This window comes from Arvicanthis niloticus, chromosome 6, assembly GCF_011762505.2.
Source record: "Arvicanthis niloticus isolate mArvNil1 chromosome 6, mArvNil1.pat.X, whole genome shotgun sequence".
NCBI classification, from domain to species: domain Eukaryota; kingdom Metazoa; phylum Chordata; class Mammalia; order Rodentia; family Muridae; genus Arvicanthis; species Arvicanthis niloticus.
Window position 1 is genome coordinate 75,528,700 of NC_047663.1, and position 22,006 is coordinate 75,550,705.

At 40.6% G+C, this 22,006-nt stretch overlaps 1 long non-coding RNA gene across 1 annotated transcript in view; it reads left to right on the forward strand.

Annotated features, from left to right (window-relative positions):
- LOC143442827 (uncharacterized) overlaps positions 1 to 22,006 on the forward strand; it is a 58,617-nt gene that overhangs the window by 15,729 nt on the left and 20,882 nt on the right. The window contains exon 2 of the long non-coding RNA XR_013111342.1: positions 11,782 to 11,840. This is a non-coding gene — a long non-coding RNA (uncharacterized LOC143442827). The remainder of the gene's footprint in view (positions 1 to 11,781; positions 11,841 to 22,006) is intronic.

The window sequence follows — 22,006 nt, forward strand, 5'->3', positions numbered from 1 at the left end:
GATTATACGTTCTGAAGAACAAGAAAGGAAAAGCAATGGAGAGCAATAAGTAACACATCAGAAGAACATCCCTGGACCAGCATCATATGAGCCAACAGTCACATGATTTATAAGGTTTGAATATGGTCTGTCCCATTGGAGTGAATACAAGCTTAATGTCAATAGTAGTTCTAGGCAGAAATTCTGTGGTTGAATTCTAATGGCTACATAGGAAGAAAAAAGAGGACTCGTGGGCATATGCCTTCTCCCTTGGTACGGTACCAGCCCAGATTTCTACCTAAAAATTATTACAGAGCTGCAAACCAAAATAGGTATACAAAAGCATAACAAAAGAAAACAAATAAAGAAAAATCTTAGACTCCAATGGGATAAGTCCAAAGAGATCTACATACCTACTGATTCCCATCATGATTATGCTTCAGAAAGATAGAGGCAAAGAGCATCTTAGACCCAGGACTGGATGGTCCAGTGAGATGACTCAGATGGTAAACGTGCTTCTGAAAACATGGCAATCTGAGTTTGCTCCCTGGAACTCACATAAAGATGAAAGAGGAGGACCAATACCACAGAGGTATCCTGTGGTGTCCATGGGTAGGTTGTGGCATGTGCATGCCCACCTACACATACACACACACACACACACACACACACACACACACACACGCACACACACACACATGCACACACACACACACTAAATAGAAAGGTAGATACTGGGGAAATGTCTTAGAAGTTAAGATTATTAATTGTTCTTATAGAGGACCTAGGTTTCATTCTAAGCACTCACATTAGGAAGCTCAAAATGGCTTGCAACTCTAGTGCCAGAAACTCCAATGGCCTCTTCTGGTTTCCATGGTTGCCAGCATGCATGTGGTACATAGTTACATAAGCAGGTAGATACATATACACATAAATTTAAAAATAAATAGTGAAAAAAACAAGAGAAACAACTCGTTATCTTTGGGAAATACTCCATAGGATTAACACTAGACTCCTTGTCAGAAATTATGAAGACCAGAAGGCAGTGGGATATATTCTATTTCCAGAAAAACTGCTTCACAGTTAAAAGGAAATGAAGAGATTCCAGAATAAAATCTGGCAGAAGTCATCACTTGGTGACATGCTCTGAAGGGAAAGTCTGTCAGAGTGAAATAAAATAAAAAGGAAAAAAAAAGAGAGAAAAAGAACATGAACTAGTAACTTTTGTTACTAAACTAACACCACCAGTAAAGATAACTACCTGGATAAATTCAAAGAAAACATAAACATATTTTTACTTACACTTCTTTACTTTGATGTGGTTTAAAACACAATTTCATAAAGCAGCAACTACAGATGTACTTTGGGCAAATGGTATATAAACGTGGAATTGATGTAACAGTAACACTAAATGCCAAATGATGACAAATGTGTAAGACCAAAGCTTTTGAATACTGTTTTTTTTTTCTTTCTCCTACCAAAACGTGATAGAACCTTGCATATAAAAGTTCCCACTGTGTGCTCTACATAAATAAGTCCCATAATAATTCCATAGGAAATAATTTAGAAATAGGAAATAGAAACTCATTTAGGGTCCCACTTCCAAGTCTGAAGAATTCTTGTATATTAAACACTCAGGTTAATTCATCTGGCCATTCACCATTCATAGTTTGGGTGATTTGGGTTTTGTCTGAACTCTTTGTATTCTAGATATTAATTCCTACCACATGTATAGTAATTAGGAATTGTGATTTTTGCTTTTATTTTCATTTGACTGGGCCAAGTAAATTATGCCTTGATTTACTTCCTGGTTCTCATTACTGCACACTCTTCATAGTGTGTAAACCACTTATAATTCTTCTCTGTGAAAAACATCTCCATATGCTTTCTCCATTTTTATGATATTAAACCTTTGTTAGTTTTGTTTTGAATATTTTTCCAGGTTTTTCAAATGTATCATTTTCTTTTTGAAAACATTTATTTCACTATGTGTATATGTATATAGGGGGTTGGAGTTTCTGTGCACATGAGTGCAGATTTCCAGGAAGATTGAAAGGGGGTCTTAGATCTCCTGGAACTAGAGTTGCAGGATGCTGTAAGCAGCCCATTGTGGGTGCTTAGAATCACATGCTGATTCTTTACTAAAGAAAATACTCACTGGGAACCACTGATCACCCCATCCTCTGCTTTTGTAAAAAATGCTTTTCTTTTATATTTTTTTCATAGTATTATTCATCATGGTATTTCTATGACTTAAATAACTCTATTTTCAAAAAAAACTCTATTTTCTGAGTTAGTTTAAGTTTTTAATTGAAATTCTCAACCTGTCTAGAATTCATATTGGCATAAGGCATAAAAGTCTAACTTTTATTTGTTATAGTTAATAGCTATTTCTCTTTATTTGTTGAATAATCTTTTCTAGGGATAATATACTGTAAAAAGTTGCTGTTTTTTTTTATTAAGCCTTGAGGAAAAGGAAATTTAAGAAAAGGCCTCAGCAGACCCTAAAATTCAAAAAAGTAGGTCTCTCTAAAGTTTTAATATTTTATTTGATATACTAAAGGTAGAATTTTGCTTATCAGCATTCCAGGTTGCTTACAAAACCCTAGCCCCTCCAGTTTTTGTTTAGGATGTTAACTCTTTGCTTTCTTGAGTATCCTTCAAACTACACTGTTGGGTACTCTGTGAGCTTGAATACAAACAGCGTAAGTTCTATTCATCCTCTTTATAAGTGAAATACTAGTCACATTCCTCACGTTGTGCTGGATTCTGAGGACCCAAGGGTAAATGGGGGCATATTTCAGTTTTCCCTCCTGAATTTACACTTAGATGCATGGGCTGATAGAGTGATTGAGGGTTTTCTATTTTTAGCTATCTTTTATTATTGTAGATCAGGCATATGACATGCAGATGTGCATATGAATGTGTATGATGTCCTTAGAACAAAATACACAAATTTCATGAAGTGATAACTAATAAACATGTAGCATGATAGATGTTGTTGGCCCTCACGTTTTCATCAGACTTGGGAGTGTTTATTTGAGCTCAATCCTAACAGTGATTATTATGTGTCCAGATTTTTTATGTTTTGTTTATAAACCATGGTCACAAGTACTCTGTGCTTCTCAATCATTATAACTACTGATATAGCTTAAGTCTATTTATTTTTGGAGTGATGACTGGGAAGAGAAATAAGGAAAGAAAGAGGAAGGGAAGGAAAATCTAAGTGAATTAAAGGATTCCCCATACTCTACAGTCATAAAATAATAATTTATTAACTAATGGTAATAGAACACTCATCACAGTTCTGTGCTTTAAATAATACCAGGATGCTATTTCTTTGTAACTTTTAGCCATATTTTTCTGGCCTGTGGTTTTCTTCCTGCAAACCCTCATTACATGGTAGTAACTAGAGACTCTTACCTCATTGGTTAGCACCTTCCCTGGAGATAAGAGCACTTCTTGTTAGTATCTCCAGGAAATGTCCCTTAAATGGTCCTCAGTGGTCTCATAGTATTCCCACAGACATCCCAAACCCAATCCCCACAGCTTAGAAAGAAAGATGTTTCCAGTGAGGAGCCTGTGTTCTGTGATGTAGACATAGGTTGAGTGAGATGGAAGAGGATATATACTGTTTCTGTTGCCAATTCTGTTCCCAGAAAGTGGAAGATGTCCCAGCCACAGCAGCTATTCTAGAGGATTGAGCATCTCACTCCCCAGTCCCTCAAATATGGAGTACCATCTTGGCTCAAAATAAGTAGAGCTATCCCAGAGAGAAACATGATAAAGGGTCTTTTAGTACATGCTTTCCTGTTGCAAGAAGTGCCTTCCCTTCCTTGGTAGCTACTAACACTGGAAAATCTTGAAATATTATTTCCTTGCATTTTGTTTTGCCATCTGCCATTGACTGTCACATTTCACAAGTTAAGAAACATGTTATTTCTTTGTTTATTTTGTCAGTCTTTGGTATTCTCTGGAGAGAAATTACATCTCTCTGTTTCAGTGAGATAGATTTAATCTGTTTGTCTTGTTTCTAGACTCAATGTAACTCCTTGTGGTTCACAGTCAAAGGTTTTTCTTTTTCTTTCAGTTGGTGAATAAAACAAATTCGTCCCATATTCTAGATGATACAGATTTCCAGGTGCATTGGAGTATAAGCTAGGAAACACAGATGCCTGAGTTTAGCATGGACAAGACTTTTCAATGTAGAAACTAGTTCCTCCAAAAAATGTATCTGTTACTCTAGTATTTTAGATTAATCTGTTAATATAAGAATTCATGGAACCCATGACCTCACACTCTTGACTTTTTTTATGGTTCCTGCCACTGACTGTAGACTTCATGTTAACTCCAGCATACCTCAAACAACCACAGTCTTATAGTGGAAGCTATATGGTACACGTGTACATTGTGCATCCAATGTTTAACTTGAGGCAACTTCTTAGACTGTCTTCCCAAGTAATTAGCCTGATTTCATGAGTTTCTTTCTGGTCAAGAATATCATCCTATGGTTATTTCATATCCCAAGAAGCTATGAACCTGCTAGATGCTCTGCTAGGTGTGTTGGGGTGACATATCCTTTTCTTTCTATGACTTAAATCCTTTTCTTTCTATTACTTAAAGTTTAAGAAAGTGTGAGTGCTCTACCGTGGGTTTGTTTAAGCTATTCTTATCTAATTATTTATTCTTAGCCACTACACTCTCTATTGTAAATTGTCTTCAATCAAATACATACCTGAACATATTAGGTATATATTTCTTAGCCATTTCCCATCACTAGTAATGATGTGTTGATGTCCTCACTAGATGTCTTTTACAGAATTAGGGATGCAAGAGTTGAGTCCTCCCGTTCATAGCTTCAGAAATTGTCACCAGAAATTTGCTTCTCTTTGCATCCCAGTAAATTCTACTGTAATTAATCTAAAATTAGAAAACAACAGAGGAATGGTTTGGTGAATAAAAAAAAAAAAACATGATGGAATCTTTATATCTCACAGCCTATACTTAGATGTAACTTGGTATATATAAGTCACAGGAGCACCTAATTTATTGGAGCTGTCAGGAGAAACCCTGTTGTTCATTGTGCCATCCACAAGTCAGAGGCAACTGCAGCAGCATCAATTACAAGGTCTGCCCCAAATATCTCAGCATTAGTCTTTTATCCATATTGCCGAGTGTCTGGCAGCTGAATGTTTGCATTATGGTAGGAGATGTTTATTGCTGTAGATTCTTAAGTTAATACATCATGATTGAGAATAAGTTCTCATATGCTCTGGGTTGAGATGGGGTTAGCAAAAGGGCAAAATATGTAAGATATGATTCCTGCCCTGGAGAGGAAGGTAAGACTAACACAAATTAATGCTTGATATTTAAAATAGCATATTTTTAACAACCAAACGGAGTGTAGAATAAGCTCTTGACATTCAATAGGGGTAGCTCTGGAGACCAATTGAATCCCCAGGTATGTACAATTTGATCATAAAATGCATAAGATGAGAGGGAAAACACAGACTGAAATTTGATTAGAAAGTTCAGCTCACTCAGATGTACCAGGGTGTCTCACAGGGACTTGCTAAAACATAGTTCAAATTCATAGCCTTGGCTAAATAATTCTGAATTGAATATTCTGGCAGAATATTTAAACTCTGAACACCACCACGGTCAGTGTATATCATATACACAAGAGGCATTTGTAGATCAATGAGATGGCTCAGTAGGTAAAGGCATTTGGTGAGCAAGCCTGGCCACCTGAGTTGGATTTCCAGAACCCAACCTTTATTATATGCTAACTTCCAGAGCTCCAAGCTATGCATGCATCACACATGAAAGCACACACTATAACAGTAACTTTTAAAAGAAACATTTTAACAAGTTTAGAAAGGACAGTGGTCATTCTAGAGTAGAAATGACTATCTTAAATCATGAAACCAAAAGTCAGAATGGTCACTGAAATGTTAAGAAAATTAGGAAGTTGAAGGAGCTGAAAAAATTTGAAGCAAATCTATCTACAGACAGTCTTTGGGGATAAGATGACAATTACCCTATATCCTCACCAAGGTCTTTCTCTGACTTCAGGACAATTGTATTTGGTCTTCTCTTCCATGACAGCCAATGTCCAATGACTGTGTCCCAACTCCCTATGCAGGTTTCACCCTTGAATCCAAAGCTACCACCTACAGTTGCAGATATCACATACAACGCAGTTCACACAGCAGATGGCATAAGTTCCCTCTTACACCCTACATACAAATGACACAGGAGTGTTCACTGCAACGAAAATCAGTGTATTCTAGTACTTTTCTGATCTGTGGAAATGAGACATCTTGAAGGTCACAGTATTGTTTTTCTAGTGAAAAGGCTTCCCTGTGTTCTTGACCAAGCAATCAGACCCATGGACATGTTCAAATGTCTCATCTGACACCTTATGCTTAAACTGCTATTCTTACCTTGTGGATGAGCAAATACATATTATTTAACCTACTAACTTTTGTGTTTTATGCATTTTATTCAAGTGTGAGTTTCTTCTTTGAAATAATGCACAGCTTTGGGACCCTTCTATTCTTTTCATGCATGTACAATCTTTATTCATGGTGTAAAATTTTATGGTGAAACTTGCTCTAAAGCTGAAGGGCCTTCTGTGATGTGCATGTTCCTCCCTCTCACTTCCCCACGATGTTATCTCTTTTTCATTTGTAATTATATACACAAGCATTAAATTTGTGAATGTAGCTAGGGGCCCCATGTAATGCACAATTCATGTTTATGTTGTGTGTATTTAAATTGGGTTAGATATATTTAGCCCTTCAAACATTTTAAGATGTACACTTCAATGTTGCTATTTGTGATGATTTATATATGCTTGGCCTAAGGAGTGGTGCTATTAGAAGGTGTGGCCCTGTTCATGTAGGTGTGGCCTTGTTCGAGTAGGTGTGGCCTTTTGGAGTAGGCCTGGCACTGTGGATGTGGGCTTTAAGACCCTTATCCTGGAAGTCTGTATTCTGCTAGCAGACTTCAGATGAATATGTAGAACTCTCATCTCCTGCACCATGCCTGCCTGGATGGCGCCATGTTCCTGCTTTGATGATAATGGACTGAACCTCTGAACCTCTAAGTCAGTGCTAATTAAATGTTTTTCTTATAAGAATTGTCTTGGTCATGATGTCTGTTCATAGCAATAAAACCATAACTAAGACAGAATTTGGTACCGGGACTGGGCTATTGCTGTGATAGGGCTGATGTTTTTGTTTAGAAGACCTGAGTTTGGGGACTTTGGATTTGGAAAGCCATGGTATGTTTTAAATGGGGCTTAATGAGCTATCCTAGTAAGAACATGGAAGGCTTTGTTGCTGTGAGTGGTTTGAACTGTACACACCTGGCCCAAGAGGTTTCAGTGGAGAAAAACTTCAGTATGTGGTCTGGAGGCTGTTTTTTGTAGTATTTTGGTAAAGAATGGGACTGCTTTTTGCCCTTGTCTGAAGAGTCTGCATAAGGCTAAGGTGAAGAGACTCACATTAATTGCATTGACAAAGGAAGTCCCAAATAAGCCCAGCAGAGACTTTGTTCTCTGTTTAAGTGTCATGAAGAACATTTTGAATAAACGTAGCAAGTTTAGAAAGGAAAAATATAAAATATATGGTTTAGATATTTAAAGGGTACCAGGAAGTAGGATAGAGCTGAATCCTATGTTCTAGGAGATAGCAGATTAAGGGAGTAGGACTTTGGGGCAAGATTCTACCCAGCTAAATTTAGATCTAGGCATGGCGATACACACCTTTAATCCCTGGAGATAAAATCAAAGAGATCTCTGAGTTCAAGGGCAGTTTAGAACAGAGAGCAAGTTCTAGGTGAAGACAAATCCAACCTTGGTGAACCACATCTTTAATCTCAATGTTTAAGAGACAGGCATGCAGATCTTTGGGTTCAAAGTCAGTCTGTGGAGCAAGTTCCAGGACAGCCAAACTTAGGCGGTGGAGGAGTTGGAAAACAGAAAGCTGGTGATGATGTAATAGAACAAGGGAGGGGCATGTTCCAGCCCCAGCAAGCAGCAGAACTCAGCAGCTTTGGCCACAGGACTCTGGCTTTAAAGTCCAGAATAGGAGGAACTACTGGGACATTTTATGCTGGTTAGCTGGAGCTAAGAAATTAGTGGTGATTAAGAAGAGACCAGCACCAATGAGGTGAAATCTGGGAAGTGTTTTCTGAGAGCACACACACACACACACAAAAATCTGTATTCCAGGGATAGCCAATGTTGTACCTCCTGCTGCAACTGTGCTTAGTAAAGTGTAAGAGTCACCCAGGTGGTACTGGTTTTGAAGGCGTAAAGGGGTCATGAAGAACAGCTGAGGCTCCGCACTGTGAGAGGCCATGGAAGGCCATTGGTGAAGGTGCAGCCTCAATTACAGTTGATGGCCCAGGACTGAAGGGGTCGTGTAAAGGAGTTGAGGCTTGGTACCATGAAGAGAGCCTATGAGAGGCTATTTGTAAAGGCTAGTTGCAGCAGAAGACCACAGTATATTGGAGATGCCAGTACCATGGGATGATCACTAAGAACAACGGCAGCAGTGGAGAGGATCAACCTGACCTTAGAGTGCTACAGAGCTGGAGATGTGACCCCAGCCCTTTGGGGGAGCCTGCAAGATTATGTTCCATCCCAGACATTGAAACAAGAAGCTGTAACACTGAAGTTGCCTTGGAAAGCCCAAGACGTTCAAGAGGCCAGAGCTGGGGGCTATCTGCTGAGGAAAGCTGCTAACAGGGAGTAGAACCAGCCCACGAGAAAGTTTGCTGCAGTCAACAAAGATGAAAAAGGAGTTGGAGATCTGAAGGCTGCTTTGACATCAGCCACGGAGATGCAGAGTTTGGAGTTTGCCCAGCTGGTTTCCTGTCTTGCTTTGGGAATTACAGTTAAGTAATTGCATGCATCTCAAAAAGGACTTTGAACTTTGGACTTTTAACATTGTTGAGACTGTTATAGACTATCAGGACTTTTGAAGTTGGACTAAATGTATTTTGCATTATGCTATGTTTAGGTATGGCCTCCACAGACTTATATGGTTGAACAAGCCTATGGGGGCCAGGAAGTGGAATGTGATGATTTGTATATGCTTTGCCCAGGGAGTGGCACTATTAGAAGGTGTGGCCCTATTCGAGTAGGTGTGACCATTTTGGAGTAGGCATGGCACTGTGGGTGTGCTTTAAGACCCTCATCCTAGCTGCCTGGAAGCCAGTCTTCTACTAGCAGCCTTCTGATGAAGATGTAGAACTCTCAGCTCCTCCTGCATCATGCCTGCCTGATGCCACCATGTTCCTACTTTGATGATAATGGACTGAACCTCTGAACCTGTAAGTCAGCCCCAATTAAATGTGGTCCTTATAAGAGTTGCATTGGTCACAGTGTCTGCTCACAGCAGTAAAACCCTAACTAATACACTATCTATAGTTACAATAGTGACTGTAGTTTCCCAGGACTTCTTGCTCCTAGATAGCTAGCTAGTTACCTAGCAGCACCTGTTCCTCAGCCTCTTGTTTCTAACCTTATCCCCAGCCTGTGGCAATCTTTATTCTACCTTCAATTTCTATGAGATATGTAGGAGAAAATATTAAACTACATTGATCAACTATTTTTCATGTGTATATATGTAGTATTCATGTTTGTGCACCTATGTTGGGACATGCATTTGCATATGGAGGTCAGAGGTCAATAGTGAGTATCTCCATCCATCAATTCTTCCCCCTTGAATTTTGAAGCAGGTTCTCTCACTGAACAACCTCAAGCTCACAAATTTGGCTAGACTTGACTGCCATTGGACCCCAGGGATTCTCCTATCTCTGTTTCTGCCTTTCAGGGCTGGGGTTACATGTGTGTACCACAAAGTAGGTCCCAGGGATTCAAACTCAGCCTTTCATGCTTTCATGTAAGTACTTTATTAACTGATCCCTCTATCTTCCTGGCCCTTGAGAGCAATATTTTTAACATTTACCTATGGATGAGATCATATTACAATTATGTTTTGTGCCTTGTTTATTTTATTTAACAAAGAGGTCTTCGCTTTCATCCATGTTGCTGCAACTGACAGGTTTCAGTCTTCTATTTGGCTGACCAGTATCAGAGTCTGTGTAGATACCACATTCTCTTTATATAGTCATCAGTTGTTGGACACTCGACCTTGTTTCCATTTCTTATATATGATATACATGGTGATGCAATAAACCTGGGAATGCACATACTGAACTATTTTATATTCCTGGGATAATTTCCACTGAGTTATTATGGCATTCAGTTAAATTTGCTACTATTTTGTTGAGAATGTTTGTGTTTGTGCACATTGTGGATGGTACATCGATTTGCTGCATGCTTGGTGCAGTGCTTTGTTGCATTTTTATATGGTTTGGCTGTCAGGGTTCTGCTGGTCTCTTGGAATAGAAAGATTCCTTTCCTTTATTTTGAAAATAATTTAAGAAGAATTGTTGTTAGTTCTGTAATTGTGCTGTAGAACTCATCAACAATGTCATCTAGCCCAGACTTTTGATTGACATCAGTGTTTTTTTTAAAGTATCTTCTTAGAAGCTTCGACACTTTTACTTGTGCAGTTGTGGTCACTGTCACCCTGTACGAGTCAGATCTGTTCACCATGGTACACATGTGTTTCATGTCCTCCAAGAAAGTTCTAGCTAAATCCCTCAACATCAGATTCCCTAAGTGAGAAATATAGCGAGTTATCAAGTCAGCCCAACTGTTAGATACATTAAGCCAGGTCTATTAAGTGTCATCTAACCCATTTCACTATGAGCAAAGCAGCCAAAGTTCAAAGTAATGCATGTTTTGTTCTTTGTAGCTTCTGGATTTTAAGGATGAATCCTCTTAAGTTTGTGTGTGTGTGTGTGTCTGTGTGTATAGAGGAGCAGTGTGCAGATGACTGGAGGCCAGAAGCATTGAATTCCCCTAGAGCTAGAATTATAGACAGTTGTGAGCTACCTGATATGGATTCTGAGACTTGAACTGGAGACCTGTAGAAGAGCAAGGGCTTTTAACCTCTGATCCATCTTTCCAGCCCCTTAAATTCTTAATCACAGGTACATGCTTATAAAAGACAGCATGAATCCTATTCTAAATCTGCTTTTTGGGTTCAGCCTACTGTGATTTGTTATTATAACTTGATTAAATATTTATCATTTAATGTGTGATGTTTATATTTTAAAATAACACACACACTATATATATATATATATCTTATAGATGACGTTTATATTATTTGATATCAGTTTTCACCTCTACTTTTGCCTTCCAAATGGTGAATTCATATTCATGTTTGCATGTTAATTCAAACATTTGTGACAACTTCCCTAGTTATCAAAACTAAAAGTTTGTGAAAAATAGATATGCAAAGGCTATATGATCAACCATCTCATTCAAAGTGAACTCATACAGGTACATTTATGAAGACTTGCAAGGTTAATTGTTCACAACCACATCTGATGCATTGACCTCTTTCTTTAAAACACAGCCCAGACAACTTTCCATTTCCCCTATTTGGGGCATATGTGTCCTACTGTCTTTATTCGAAACTTAGGACCCTCCTGATAAGAGTACTGCAGTGTGGGACAGGAGAGAGCAGCAACACGGCTCATCATCTCTGTGTCTGCTACTGTTGCATCCACCATCCTTGGCATAGTCTACTTGCTTTCGTTTGTTTCCTTTCCTTATCTTACAGCATATTTCTGCCGAGTCAGCTATTTCTCATCTGAAAGCTCTGATGGGGGTATCTTTGTTTTATTTCATGCTGGACCATCTTGCAACAGTGCTCTTGGATCGATCCTCTCTGAGTCTACTCCAATTCTCTACTGCTGGATGTCCATGGGTGAGTTTTCTTCTTACCTTGATTGTATTGTTGTTGTCTACATAGGGGATTGTGGCTACCACAAACAACGAGGCCCAGTCAGCTTGTCTGGGAAGCAGCTAAAAAATTAATATGCAGTAAAGGCCCTGCTGTCTAGTGGTAGTAGAGTCATGCTCACTAATCAAGAATTCTGGCCATTATAGAGTGACCATAACTATTACATATGGATTATTGCTTTTCCAAGGCATAAAGAGATAACATATAATTTCCTGTAAAATGAGATCAAATAATTGTGGCTTTGATAGTCCAGAGTGTGCTTTAAGAATTCATGAGGCTTCAAAGTCCATTTTGCTTTCATCAATTTTGAGCTTACCATAGAGGCATAGAAATGACTGGGGGTGGGGGGCGGTAATTAATAGGACACTGGGTAGTAGAGATTTGCCAGGGGCTAATTTTCCTAAAGGAATCTGATTTCTTTACAATTGTCCGTTGATTCTGCTCACATAGTTAGTAGGGCACCATTGGGGTAGAAAGAACAATTTTTCCAATTTCTCCCTAGAAAAGTAGATATGACTCGACTCTGGAGCCTTGCCTTTCCTGGATTGGCTCACGCTCATGTGGAGGGACCATCTCAGCAATGTGGGCCTCCTCCAGATTTATTGTAAAGGGGGAAACAGGGTCTTCTGGAGAAAACAGAGATGAGGATGCTATGATCTTAAGAGTTCTCGGCTGCCTCAACCAGTAGTTAATTGTCCTTTCCTAGTAACTGCACTTCCTCAGTCATTACCAGAAATCATGAGAGTCTCTCTCAGCCTTTGTGTACACATTGGCAAAGCTCCGGGTGCCTGTCTTCCATGCAGCAATCCAGGCTGTGCTGCTGTCAGAGCCCACTGGGGGCTAGGGGTGGGGTGGGGTGGGTGGAGGGGGGAGATGCGGGTGTGATTAGCGCTAAATGAAGTTCTAAACCACTGGTACATGAAATGAAACCATTTTTCCCCCTCTTTCTCCTTCCCCTTCCCTTAACCTGAGCTGCTCATGTAAGTGGCTTCTCATTTGCTTTCTCTGAGAAAACAAAGCAAAATAAAATAACGAATGGGGGGGAAAAAATCCCTTTGTGAAGACAAGATCTTTTGCCGTGGATAAAAGGGAGCCATTTGCTGCTTTCGCGGTGTCAGTATTCATTTCCAAGCAGTGGAAGCCACCGCTAATTTATTTGCAGAGCCATCCTCCTGCCCAGGAGCCAGGCTGAGAAGGCAGTGGTTTCCAGCTTCCAGCATTGTTTGCTGACAACCTGATTTCCCATAAGGCTGTTCCCACCTGTGTTTCTGTTGGTTTTCAGTGCTTGAGTCTCCCTTTCTTCTCCCTCGCTACTGCCTCCCCAATGGCTGCTGAAGGCCCTTCTCATCTCCAGGTCTCTCTCATCCACTTCCTCCCTCCAGGCCTGAGGACTCCTGGCAGTTCTTTCAGTCACACAGCACTTAGAGGCTCTGCTGGGAACGTCCCAGGGGACACCAAATGTCTTTTTTTTTTTCTTTTTCTTTTTCCGTTTTTTCCTCTCTTCCTCTCTCTCTTTCTTTTCTCCCGCCCCACCCCCTTGTTTTTGTTTCAAGGACAAGATTCAAAAGAGCCTGCTACTACTGGACAGGTTGTAGGGTGAACCTTCTGATGTGCCTTCAAATCGGGCCCGAGCAATTTGAATAGTTGTAAAAGTGTCCACCCCTACCACCCCCAAAGCCCATTAAATTCTGTAAAAGTCTCTCAGCTTTGAGGGTTTCCTGATGGAGGTCTGATTTGGGGCCCAGGCTGCCATAGTGTTGATCCTGCAAGGAGGTCAACAATGGAAAATATTGAGCTGCTGGTTTGGCTCTCGCTGGTTGCATATCAAAAGGCAGGAGGGGTGTGGGAGGAACTCGGCAGCAACAGAGCAGGCTACATGCTTCCCACATGCTGCAACCAGGCAGGTAAGATCCAGAGACGACTACAGCATGGCTCCCGTGAATGCACACGTGCTAGCCCCGCACCTTAGAGCTCATCTGCTGGTCAGTGGGGGCAAGAGTGAGATGTGTTCCCACCAGTGGCAAAAGCCACATCTGCACGGGATCGAAGCTAGATATGGACAGCCCATTTTCCAGATTATAGCTAAAGTCATAGGCATAGGGTGAGGCAGCAAAAGACATCACTAGAGACATGTAGCCCAAGCCAGATACTTCCTCTGGTGCAGGACCACTGGTGTACTCACTGGTGAAGAAAGGCCACAAGTAGAATTTCGCCAGTAAAATGAGCTTTGAGTCTTCAACCTCTGCTTAATATGTACAGGTTATTTAGTGCCCTTTCCTTTGTAATTTCTGTGATTAGAAGCCTCTTGGATGGTCATGAATTTGTGTTTAAAGGAGCTGTGTGTTCAACATACTGGAGGTGGCTCAGTGGGCACACTGCTTTCTATACAGGAAGGAGGACTTGAGTCTGGCTGTGTCCCACCCATATAAAAGTTAAATATAGTGTCATGAACCTGTAACACTAGCACTCATTTGTGGAGGTCATACAGACTGGTAGATCCCTGGAGCTCGGTAGCCTGGAGATGTTGTTAATGATGAAGCTCCACGCTCAGCAAAATTCTCAAAATAATAAGACAGTGACTGAGAAAGATGCCCAGTGCCAACCTCTGGCCTCCGTATAAGCACCCCGGGATGCTCATGTGTACCCTTGTCCCCTGGAAGACGCAGACTGTCCATTTAGATCCATAATTAGAGTTAACAAGTTACGTTATGGCATAATCTGTAACTTATAAAAGGCCCAAAGTGTGGCAAACAGAATTTTGTTCTCTTTGGTGATTTGACAGAGCATAAGTCTAAACTACATCCATGGGCCCCATCTCCTGCTAATTATGTAGTTAAACACACAAAAGACCTACCTTGTTAAGATTCTGTTTTCCTTCCCTTCCCACCCACTGACTCCCTGAATCTTCTTTTTTCCAGCTGATTCTGTCCCAAGCTCTGAGATTGGTTAGCTTAGCAAGGCTATCGGACTCCTTGGAGTTTTAAGGTTCGTTCGCTTCTTAGTTTCTGTCCTTGAGCCGTGGTGACTAAAACCTCTTCTTTTTCTTTTGAAAGCAGAAGAGATGTCATTTCCTTGCCTGTGAATATAACTCCGAAATTCCTAAGCCAATTTCTCTCAAACTTTGTAAGCAACTCACCTTTGGGCTGAGACTTAAACAGGGAAAGTTTGGGCCCCAGAGGACAGTTTTTCAGAGAAGTTGCAAGGGAGTAGAAACACAGCCACATGATGAAACTCATCTGACAATTGTCACCTGCCCTCCTTGTCGCTCTGGCCTCATTCCTCCTCCTCTGGCTCTCCTGGGAATTCTGACTTTTCTTTTCTGTCTGTTAAGTTAGCAGTTCCTCACTCCCTTCCCCCCAATGCTTGTTTGTCCTCTGGGATGAAGGAAATGCTTTAAGTCTGTAAACTGCATAAATTTTCTCCCAAATCAACTTGAAGCTCAGTTTAAATTGGATGGAGGAGATTCATTTACGGAAGCCACAGCTGTGTACCCACAGACAGAGTGGTCTGGACAGTCAGGCTGAATCGGTAGGACACAGGGTAGCCAGTGCAGACTTCTAAAGATTGGAGTTTCTGGTGTATATTTACACAAAGACCATTTTCCTGCAAAGCACTGAGAATGTGGGCTGAGGATTTTTTTTTCACTGTCTCAGTGGCTCTTGTAGTTTAGAGTCCTAGTTAGTGACCCAGCCTGAACATAATGAAGAAGGAGACATCCAAACTAGGGTACACCACATGGTGTAGCCTGCAGTCCATGCACTCAAAGATGCCAGAAATGACAAAGCCCATTTGTTTTCAATAGTGAGTCTCTAGATGAAGCAGAAACTGAGTCTTTATCTGTGTAGGATTTTCCAGTTCTTTTCCCCAAAGGGTGACCTTGAATTCCAGAGAACCAATAGGATTTCCTTAGATATTCGCAAGGAACATTTTCTGATTCTCTAGTGTTTTCTTTGAGCTTATGTGGCCTTATGATCCCCAGTGGCTATATCTGCTGATCCCTGCTGAGAGATTGGCTCTTCCTGTCTCATCCCTTCCGTAATAACAGTTTGTCTTCTAGAATCTCTTTTGAGGTCAGGTGACAACATCTCTCACTGGAATCTGGTCATCTCTGAGAGAACATCTGGTAATGGTCTCTCCTATTCCACACCAACCTTGCTCTCTCCAGGGGTTTCAGGGTGTCTACATCTCAGCTCCGTGAAGTGGTGGACAGAGTCCCTCTCTGAGACTTTCCACACTCCCACTACGCCACCCCCTACCTCCCATCCCTTCCTGAGCACAGAGGCTCATTTGCTCTGCAGGCAAACCCAAGCCTCTTTGCTTACTCACGGTTCCCCTCCCTCGGATTTCCTCATTGCCTAGTTGTGTTGCTTCCTTTAAGGGCATTGGAGCTCAAGAACCTGCATACAGTGATTTGTATTTTTACTTTGAATCCTTATACAACCATTTTAAAATATATCTTAGACCACTATGGAAAGATGGCCTGCACAAGATAAAATAAAAAAAAAACCCAGAAGAATGAGGGGGAAAGGAGTGGGGAGAAGGGGAGGAGGAGGAGGAGGCACAGCTATAATTAAACTCACAGTGCTTTATTTAGGGGTTATTTGCAAGCCTCCAATTTACTTAACCTTTCTTCTGCTTAGAGACTGTTTAAATAACTCTTCTATCAAAAGTCAATGGGAAGAGTAGGCACAGCTAACACTGATGTGGTGATTAGTCTCTGCTTACTAAGTTCCTTTTAACAGTCTGTGGAATCACTTCCATGGCCAGTTACAACCTGTAAATTTGCAGTGTGGTGGGAAAGTGTGAGCACTGGCACCAGAGCCACTTCTGTGCTTAGCTAACAACTCTGCTGGCCTTATGCAAATGAAAGAACTTTTGAGTCTCCTGGTCCTCGCGTGTGAACTGTTTTAGTCTTGTTAAGAGGTGTAGATGAACGCATGTGTGCAAAACACCTCGCACGTAGTAAATATTAATGCTTCCTTTACTTATTTTATTATTGTCTTCTGTTTCCGCCAGAACCTGTTTCCTCTTAGGAAAAAAAAAAATGATGTGTAGAAAACTGCTCAGAAATTGAAGAGGGAAGGGCTGAGGTGGTAACTCATTGGCTGAGAGGGAGCTTCTGATGGCCTCACTGGAGGAGCAGAATGGTAGAAAGGAGGAATGGGAAACTTTGAAATAAATGGTTTTTTATATAATTTATATTACTGTATTTTTAAAGTTTAAGCTTGCTCAGAGATCGTAAATATATAGGGACACAGATGATAGATAGATTGATGATAGTTTGATAGACAGATGGATCAGTAGGTAGGTGGGTAAATAAGTAGACAGACATGCAGATATGGACATAGATGAGTAAACTGACTGGTAGGTAGATGGATGAAAGATGAGAGATAGATAGTAGGTAGATGGATAAGTGAATTGATATAGGATAGATGCTATAGATGGAAAGATGATTGAAAAATTAGATTGGGGGAGATGATGGATAGTTAACAGATAATAGATATAGGACTAGAAGATAGATGTAGTTAAATATAGATGATAGGCAGAGAGATAGGCATAATGGATAGTTGATAGAGTATAAATTGATGATAGTGATAGATAAGAGATACAGATGATAGACAGCCAGACGGACAGATGAACACTGGAAAGAATCCTGGCTTTTACTACTAACACTTTCTCGAGATGCTTTCAGGGAATTCTATGTGTACAACAGAGGGCACATCATTATGGTGGCAGAGGTCAAGAAGTTATAAAGTAAGGACAGTAGATTATAGTCAGAGTGTGGAGGAGATGAACTTGAGTGCAGAGGCAGAGCAGCTTGTCATAGCACTGGTTCTCAGTGGCATCCTGAGTGGTTTCTGGAGCTCCATTTGTAGGTGTTTTCCTTCTTCCCATCTGTAGGTGTTAGCTAAGAGGCTGGATACCTCTTGGATAGTGTGGCCAATGGCTGTAAATTCTCTTACTATCCACACTACACATGAGTCAAGCTTTTTAATAGTTCAAGAAAACCAGAAGATTTGACACTTTAGAAAGTGATTGCAGTGCCCAGATGCTAATGAGACACATAGATCTGAAACAGCTGATTTAAAAAAGAAAACTGTGGGAAATAGGTCCCAGCACAACACATAGAGTAGCTGGCTAATTTCCTACGCTGTGAAGCATTCCACAGAACAGAATGTCAGGCCCAGATATTTTCCTGTGAGTCACTGGGACACGAATAGTGAGCAAAACAGGGTACTTGAGTGGATCTCCCATTAGGGTCTATCTGTCTGCCAGGCTACCACCAACAAATGCACCGACCTGGCAGGTCAAATGCCTCCACTATATTTCTAGAACATGCTTTGTCGTCAATAATAAATGAATCCTAAGGTGTGTGATTACATAATGATAGCCACATTCACTCACCTGTCTATCCGAGAAGCCATATTTGAGTTTCAGATCCCATCCCCTGGGCCTGTGAGGTAGAAGCTACAGCATTTACTTGTTGTGTTTAAAATTCCTGGCAACCCTGGGCTAAGTGCACTAGGGTGGAACTAGTCCCCATTGCTTAGTGATCCATTAGCTAATGGGTATGATCCGGTTAGCGTTCAATTTATCCCTTAGGCCATTAAGGCTCACCTGCTGTGTCTGTCAGGGCTATACTTGACCAAAAGTGATGGTTGAAATAAAATAAATATCAAACCATGTATGATCTAAAAATTATTATTTAAAACATAATTGGTTTCAATGGAAAGGTGAAAGTATTACAAACTGTTACAAACTGACACATGGGATCCCAGGCATCATATGCAAAGCACACTCTGGTGTGGTGGTTTTGTAGGAGAACTGCCTTGAGACCCACCTTCCTAGTGCCCCTAGTGTCTGCTAATAGTGTCTGCCTGGGAATCTTAGAAGCTGCTCATAACAGTTCTTAATCTACTTTTCAATGGATTCTTTATAATCTTTAAGTAAAAATACCCAGCTACTAGAAGAAAGGAGAGAGAGGGGAAAGGGTAGAAATAATATTAGTAGGCTGTGTGTGTGTGTGTGTATGTGTGTATGTGTGTGTGTGTATGTGTGTGTGTGTATCATGATAGAAAATCATGATAGAACCCATTTATTTGTGTACTAACAAAAAATTGACAAGTCAGCAAGCAAACACTATCCTCCCCCAGTCTACAGAAGGCTGACTGAGGGTTTGAGTTGTGGCAGCTAGCTGACCTCATGACCTTTACTGCTGGCTCAGATATTCAGTCATACAGGCCCTTGGTATGTGATTCTCATCCTATGGAAAGTTCTCTCTTTACTCAATTCATCTTTCCAGAATCAGCTTGAACTCTGTTTTTGCCCCAAAGAGGAGCCCCTCCCTACTGCTCCTCAACACCTGGGCAGGTCTCTAGCTCAGTGTCCTTTTGGCTTCCAGTCCTCAAGAGTCCCATGCACAACCAAAGTTGTGTCTGTCTCTCCGGCTATATGAAGCTACCTTGAAGGAAAAGGCCAAGTCTGGCTTTTCCCACCACAGCTTTCCATCACCTGTCACAGTTCTTACTGCAGGGATGAAGGAAATTATTCGGTCTTGAGGGATCTTAAGACCCAAAACACAGAAGGACAATTTAGGTGCGAAGTGTCCAGAGAATCATCAGGTACTTCTTGGATGTTATTCCTTATAGCTGAGGTGACCCCATCAATTCCCATCACATCAGTCATCATTATCTTGACCTATATGGGTAGCCTTAGCAACAATATAAATACTTAACGCTGGCTACCTTGGATTGGTGCTCAATGAGCAGCTGTTTTCTTAATGTGGGTACTTATCTATGGATATTCCACAACTCCTGGCTCTTTCCTCTGGAGCTCTTGTGTCTCTTTATGTCACTCCCTTATTACATCTGCAAGGGCAGAGAAAGGATTCAGCATACGTGACAAATGAGCAGCTGTCTCATCCTCTTTCGCACTGACAGAAATTGGAGTCATTCTGATTTCATTTCTACATCTCTGATACTCCCAGTCTTTTCTAGGCCAGAACGGTCACATATTTTTCAATACAACTCTCACAAAACATGTAGGGTATGTTTATTGAGCTATGGATATCATTATATGTCATTAGGAAACAGTTTAACACTATGCTCGTTTGGCAAAATAAGCATAGTAGGGTCTCCCTAGGGCCCGTGACCTATCTGTCCACTGGTTCTTGGTCTTGATCACTATTCTGGGTATGGGTTTTAACTTGTGGGCATTCTATATGTTTAAAAAAGAATACTATAATTCTTTTTTAAAAAAAGAAACCTCTTCTCTAGACACAATTGTGATTTTAAAAATTTTATGACTGTGTTTGTGAGTACCTATGTATGCCAATAAGTACATAAACATCTATATGGAAGCCCACCTCATGTCATTCCAGAATTGCTGTCCACATTTTTCCCTTAAAATAGTCTCTCATCGGCTATAAACCTTCTAGGTAGACTAGGCTATATACCCAGTGAACCCCCAGCCAGTGATCCTCCTCTCTCTGCCTCCTTAGCATTTGACTACAAGTAGGCGTCATTACACCTTGTTTTTATCACTCATGTGGGTTCTGGCTATCAAACTATGTTGTGCTTACAAGGCAAGCATTGTACTGAGCTATCTTGCAAGGCCCAGAGCCTTGTGACGTGCCATTCCCAAATAGCCTCCAGTTCTTCAGATACATGTTTGCTTTTCTAGATGCCAGGGGCAACGTGTGATAAAAACATGTCTCCAGTGCATAATACATGCCACAGTTTCCTAACATTTTATTGAAATTTCTCCATCCACTACCACTCAATTTTAAAGCAAAATATTTCAAAGTTTCACACAAGACTGGAAGAGCTGGCTTATTGGTTAAAAACACTTGCTGCTTTCATAGATGACCCCTGACCCATGGTGGCTCACAGTCACCTGTAACTCCAGGTCCAGGGGATCTGACACTCTTTTGTGGCCTTCTTGGGCATCAAGCTGTCTTGTGGCTCATACTATATGCAGGCCACAGTCATACACTTAAAATAAAAATAAATGAACCTTTAAAATACTTTTCCACATTTTTTTTCCAACAAGTGAACCTAGTTGTAGTTTTCTTTGCACATCTCAATGGCTCTTGCTTTAAAAAACCATTCCATAGCATAGCGGCTTACTACAACCTTGAGTGTTAATTAATCTACAGGGCACAAGGTCTGAAGAATCAACAAGAGTGCTTGGGTGACTGTTTTAGACAAAGATATAAAGAGTTCATTTCATGGGCTATAGGTTTAGATCTGCTCCATGTGTAGATGTTTCAAGTTGAGAGAGGACTTTCTTTTAGAAGCTCCACGGAAGCAGCTTTACACATGGGCAATTCCTTGAACATAATATGCAAGACAAACTTCAAAGATATGACACGGGCCTCTGTGCTCACGTTGTATTCCTTAAGCTACAGAGGTGATCTCAAGCCACCTAGCCAATTCTAGCACAGCTGTCTGCCCCTGTGACAAAATGTCTGAGGTGAAAAACTTGGAGGAAAAAAAAATTTGGCTCATGATTTTGAAGGTTCAGATAGTGATGTCTTGGCCTGATGACTATTGGCATAAGATGAAGTGGAGTATCATAGCAGGGAGTCTGTGGTAGAGAAAGATGGTCTATCTCAGGGCAGCCAAGAAGCATAGACAAGGTTCTGGGATACAATACATCCTTCAAAGGTACCTTTAGTGACCTACAGCCTCTAGCTAGGCCTGAGAGCTTTCTAACACATTCAGGTACAAATTTAAGAATAGGTCAACCTACCCATAAAGATTTCACAATTCAATCACCTCTTACTATCTTTTACTATTTACACTGGATAGGGAATCATGCTTTCCACACATGAATATATATATATATATATATATATATATATATATATATATATATATGTGTGTGTGTGTGTGTGTGTGTGTGTGTGTGTGTGTGTGTATATACACACATATATATAATGTATATGTGTATGTATATGTAGAAAGAGAGAGTATAGATACAGATATTTCATCACACTATAAACCCTGAAATTGTGTTATTTACTGGAAAACACCTGTTTCTAGTTGGGATATAAGACTCAGCCCTGGGTATACACACCTTTAATCCCTCTGGCTGGAATACAGACACACCCTTAGTTTACACCTTTA